Source organism: Contarinia nasturtii, unplaced genomic scaffold (genome assembly GCF_009176525.2).
Source record: "Contarinia nasturtii isolate CC-2019 unplaced genomic scaffold, AAFC_CNas_1.1 Cnas_scaffold_129, whole genome shotgun sequence".
Classification (NCBI taxonomy): domain Eukaryota; kingdom Metazoa; phylum Arthropoda; class Insecta; order Diptera; family Cecidomyiidae; genus Contarinia; species Contarinia nasturtii.
In genome coordinates, this window is record NW_022197486.1 from 11,361,492 (window position 1) to 11,367,686 (window position 6,195).

Sequence of the window (6,195 nt, forward strand, 5' to 3'; positions counted from 1 at the left end):
AATACGATTTAAAACCGCAGAACTTATTTGTCCTGTTCGCATTGCTGCAGTTATTTGAGCAATGATGTTCCTTCCTTGACTGCAATTAATATATTTTCGGTTATTTAGGCTCAGTTTGCCAGCGACTAACAAATTATTTGCGAAATTATCTGAGTGATGATAATCTTAAGTAAACGATGCATTCAGTATCTATCGGTGGGCGCTGGTGAAGCACTTTTTGTATGGAAATATTTGTTGAAAATTCAACAATACGCACCCTATTAAAGACAATAAAGATTTTCGTTACGACTGCTGTGTTGACACAGCTCTGGCGAACTATATAGCTGTATTGTAAACGTATTAGTACTGAGAACCTGTGTATGCGTGTGTGTTGTAAATTTTGCACAAGCAGCTACGGTTGGCAACTGAGTGCAGAATTCGCAATACAAACGGACACACAAAATCCGAGTCAGTGTGTTCTTTAGTAACAAAAATCTTTATGTCTTTTAATAAGTGTCGTATTCGTTGAATCTTCAACAAAAAATCTTCGATACCAGCGCCCACCGGTATTAATGAACATTCGTGTACGATTTAACATTTATGACCATCATTCAAACTCGTTCTATTCAATTCTGTATTTGAATCGATTTTTTGCTGTTTGCATCACATTGAATTCAGAAAAAGTCTCAATCGATTTCAATGTCATGAGTATTTTTTCACAGATTTAAGTCTAAGGGCATGTTTTTTTTCTAATTCAAATGAACTTACTTTGTAGAACCTCTAGCAGCAAGTGACCTGTAGAATATAGTTTGTTTGAAATTGTTTAGTGTCAAGAAATATCATAAAATTATTTCAATGAAAAAACTTACAAAGTCGAAAACGCCAAAACGAAGAGAGAAAATACAAAAAAGTTACGGATCATTTTGGAGTAGTCTGATAAATATTGATATCTTTAATATTCGAATAATTGTTGAGACCCAACCTCGAAATATACTATCCTCTTTCAATTCTGACTCCACATATATAGCGAATTTTGCAACATTTCTCGCATATTTCTAAACCACTGTGGATATTTTTTTAATAAATAAAAACTACACGTGTTTCTTTTAATTTGTGTCACCCTCGTATTATTGAACAGTTGTTTTTAGTTGTTTTTTACTTGAATAAACAAAATAAAAATATCTAGAAAAATACACTAAAAATTCATTGGAAAGTGTGGGTAACTTTTGGTTGCTATCTCAAGATCTAATTTAATAAACGTATTTTTTTTTTATTTTCCATCTTTGTTTTATCGAGCAGTTGTTTTTTACAATTTTTTGTAAACAAAAAACAATGTCTGGAAAAATACCTAGAAAATATTCATTCGAAAACCAATTCTGAAGAAAAGGAGACACGGTCGTTGTCAAATTGAAAAGCAAATGTGTTTTTATTTTATACTGAACTTTGGACTGTTGGCAATTGTTTGTTAAAGTGTGTTAAGGAGTGAGGAAATGTGTGTAAATATTGGTTACGTTCATTAGGTATCGATTGCAGTAGCCGAAAAAACGGAAATAAGTCAAAGTGATGAGTATATTATAAAGAATTGAAATACACGCGTCCAAAAACTTCAAGTGAAATTCATGGTGAGCGTTGTAAAGCTTTTTTTGATTGCATCAATTTTTGGAGTGTATGTATGATTGGTCTCAATGGGGCATTTTCCGTTTGCCAAAATGAAACAGATAAACTTAATTTGTTTGTTTTATGATTACACGTATGGTCAGAGGATATCTTTAGCTCACTCCTTATGTTTCTACGTATTTATTTGGCAAATCATTTTCGTGCGTAAGTACACACAAAAGAAAAACTTATTGGAAAATGCAATCAATATTACATACATGCACACATATGTATGTGTGAACGTGATGTTCAGGCATTGTCTGCTATATGTGAGGTTATTGTTGTTGTGCAGTTTAATACCAAGTAATTCCCAGATCAGTCGGAAAAGTCTGATGAAACATTTGGTTTAAGCGTCTTCGACAAAATCATTTTCACATGATGAGTGATGTGTGTGTATGACGATATTCTCTCCATTGCTTAGTCTTAGTCGTCGTCATCGTCGTCGTCTTTATCTATTGGATTCCCGATAGACTAATTTCGAGTAAAACTTTAATAATGTCCATGGCTTCATATGAACGTAAATCGGATCAAGTTCCGAAGCTCAAGCGGCCAACAATAGCTTTCATTTTACCATCGAAATATGGTTGATCATATTGACAAGAGCCAACACGCAAATACATCGGTGAACGAAAGAGTGTTTTTTTTTGGGAAAGACATATGCTATCCGATCGAAATAGAAAAACAAACTAAGTACAAACTAAGATTAAAAAAAAAAAATGACAAAATCAAAGTGACAACAAAAGCCACTGGCCAAATCGGATGCAATGGTTAACTAAGAATTTGCTATGCCATTGTACAGCAATCATGTTTTCTATATGTGTATGTGTGCTATTAAGGTTATAGTTGCCCCTATTGTCATTTCGCGACCCATCACATCAATAAAACAGAAACGATCCAACGTCGGAAATAAAAACGAATGGAAACAATGCCACGGTGAACGAAAGGAAACACAAATCAAATCTCTAGTTTGACTAATGCGTTGCATTCATATTTGGATTATCGGTCGGTGTCAGTGTTTTTTTTATTTATATTTGGTTGTCTATTCATACGATTCTCGCACATGATTGCCTTGTTGTACGAAAGTTTAGCAAATGAACGAGAAAAAAATATGTGATACTTACGTTTTTGTTCGAAAATCAGTTTTTTTTCTGTGAGATTCGTTACATCGAATTCTTTTTCGCTTTTTCTTTCGCCAGCCACTACCATATCCAATTTAGCGAAATGGGATTTCGTTTTCCCCCTTCGGTTTATATACGTTCATAAGACAAACCGCATACAACTAATGTAACTAATGTAGTTCAACAATCTGTGCATCGATCGAAGACACACACATACACACACTCACACAAAGTATATTTATTTGGATCCTTTGTTCATCTTTCTGCTTTCGCACCACATTTCGTTTGACTAGTAACATTTTCCGATTTTTCGGTCACCAAATGCAAAATTCGATACACATTGTATACATATATAAAATCGAAACATGTGCAATATCTGTGCAAGGAAACCGAACGAATATCTAACGATAACAATAAGAAGGACAGGCTGCTGGATTTACTATGTGTAAATTGTACCAGCACAATAAGACGCTCTTTCGATTTCTGGTCTTTTTGATGCGATTTATCCCATTCATTTGGATCTAATCATTTGTGGGACTCATAATATACTAATTTGTTGCAGTTGACCATTGGATGGCAGTGCCATTTGTTGTTATCGCTTGCCATTTTTTTGTTATTATACATATAAACACGAAATACACATCGCTCGGATTTTCAATCCACAAGAACATTTATCGAACATTATTTTATACAATATAAAATTGTAATACTGAATCTCTGATGACTTATGGCACTGCCATCCAATCAACTTTTACCATTGGCCCATTTATTAATATTTTCAAAGCAAATAATAATAAAATGCACAACGTTCGTATTGACACATATTAGATTCACTTAAATCATTTGAATGAGTTCAGATTCAATGATTTTAAATGATGAGAATATTTGAAAGATTTTTGCTTGAAATAATAATACAGTCGTACAATAAACACAGTAGCTGTGCATATTGAGCTGAAATCTGTGCATTATAGCTATTTTGTGTTTCCATTTTTCGGTAAAATATTCTTGAGAAAGCATAAAGAAAGACACTACATAAAAAACAGGCGCAAAATTGCTCACAGTCACCAAATGATTACTGATTTTTTACGATTTTAAAATCTATTTCAAAAAACGCAACCTTTCATAAACTGAAACTACCTCTGTAACATTTTGGTTGCTTTATCCGAGATCCAAATGTATCGACCAATGTACACGTTGGGAGATACAACATTGAGATTTCACCCTTAATATTTTCGAAAGTTGCATATAAACGCACGCTTAGATCCGGCTCTTAGACCTTATCCAAAACAAAAATTAATTTAATTTTTAAAAATATCCCACTGTTAAAACAATGCTCCAACAATATCCATAAATTTCAATCCATTGAAATGATTCAAAAATGAACGTTTGAAAATGCATGATTGAAATAAAACCGATGACATAAACAGCAATTAGCTGTTTTTTGGTATCGGTTCTAAGTCAATTGGCGTCATTCACCTGATTTTTGATCATATATTATGATTTCCATTATTATAGTCAAGCAGATGGTTCATGCAATTGAAAATAGTGTTGTTTCCAATCGAGGCTCTCGATTAAATGGTATTCGTGTAATGTTGTCGTCTGAAAAATTTGCATGTGACACATTGTAAAATGCCATGAAATGGGGTTATGTGCTATTCACTGTACAATATTTGTCAGTGATGTTTATCAATTTATCGTGGAACCACAATGTGTGCTACCAGAGAGACACACTCTGTCAGTGCTGCGTGAAATTATGTGCTGCTGCTGAACAACGGAATGGAATTGAAAAACGAGGTATTTTAAACGGTTTTTGATGGGTTTTGATTTATCATAAATGTGATATGGCTAAAAAGTCATCACAACACAAACACAACAATGGTGGCCAAGTGAATTTCGAATTATGCATTCAACCTCATCAATCTGATTAATTGATCTTTTCCTCATTGTGTCATCCATGATATCAATTGCTAAAAATTGTATAAATGCGGGCCTCATTTTCAATTGACCCATTTTCAACACATTGACTTCAATCACCAACAACAGCAACAACAACAAAAAAAAATACATTATGACCCGAGTCGTACATTTATTTGTTGTCGGACAAAACCTCAAACCATGAACACCATACATTTTGAAAATAATCGAATAATTCAACTTCATGTTCAATACACAATATTCGATGAAATTCATAAAATAGTTTGACCCGATTCGTGGCCAAATATTTTACTTTTGTCGATCAATTGCGACAGATGAGGGTGGAGAGAAGGTGAGAGAAAAACAAAACATCTCGCGTTGCATTTGACAACTGTGAAAATAATGAAATGAACTCAATTTCCGTTTGAACATAACTATATTTTAAATTCGAATAAAATATTTGTTTAGTCTTTGCAAAAATTCATTGATGCATATTGTAAAATTCACTCACAGATATTTGTCAAACAATCAAAACTTTTTTTTGCTGAAAATATAAAAATAAAATTATATAATTTACACAGTTCACTCAATAAATTTTCTCGGTCTCTCTTTGTTGATTCAATCAAAAATTGTTCCACTGATTACAATCAATATTCAAATATGTTTTTTTTTGGCTCGTTTCAATATTAGTTGGCTTTTATGCAGCTCAATTGTTCGATTTTACATTTATTATTTTGAACTTTTATTTTTATTATTCATTTTAACTGTAATTCGCATGAAAATAGTAGTTTGTGCAACTTTTCCCAAGAGTAATAAAATCAAAGAAATAGAAATATACAGTGTTCAAATAAAACGAATTGATTCAAACAAGTTGCTCATTTAAAACTAACATTCACTTGTCGAATCGAATCGAATTGAATAGTACTGATAATTATGAAAAACGATTGGACAAAGATTTTTCGTTTCAGCTCGATGTCGAACGAAGATTACATCATTTTCTCGAATTCAATTGAATTGGATGGCAAAAATCCGTTGAGTTAATGTATGTGATCCTTTCAACTCAAAGTTCGTTGAAAATCAAACAAAGTTTTGCGATGTGCAATCGAAAAGCATATTCCATTGATTTTATCAATAATAATTGGATGTCTGAAAAGACTGAATTCGAACGAACATGTTATTGAATAATGTGCATAGTCTCCAAAATGTTTGTAAGGCAAATAAAACTGCTGGCATTTTTACTTCACTAAATTCGAAAAATGAGATAGTTTTATTGCAATGCATTTTTCTAGTTGATGAAACAATAACGAAGGAAAGTACTGATTTTGAATCGATTTTCTTCTCCCTCTATCTCTCTCTCTCTCTCTCTCTCTCTCTCTGCTTTTATATAGAATATAGATGAATATATATGATTTTTTTTTTGTATTTATAATGGTTGTTTTTTTCCCAAACGCATCATTCGAAATGACCCGTTGGGGCAAGTGAATGAAGCCGCAAAAAACTGAAATGGAAATTCAAAATTAAAAACAAT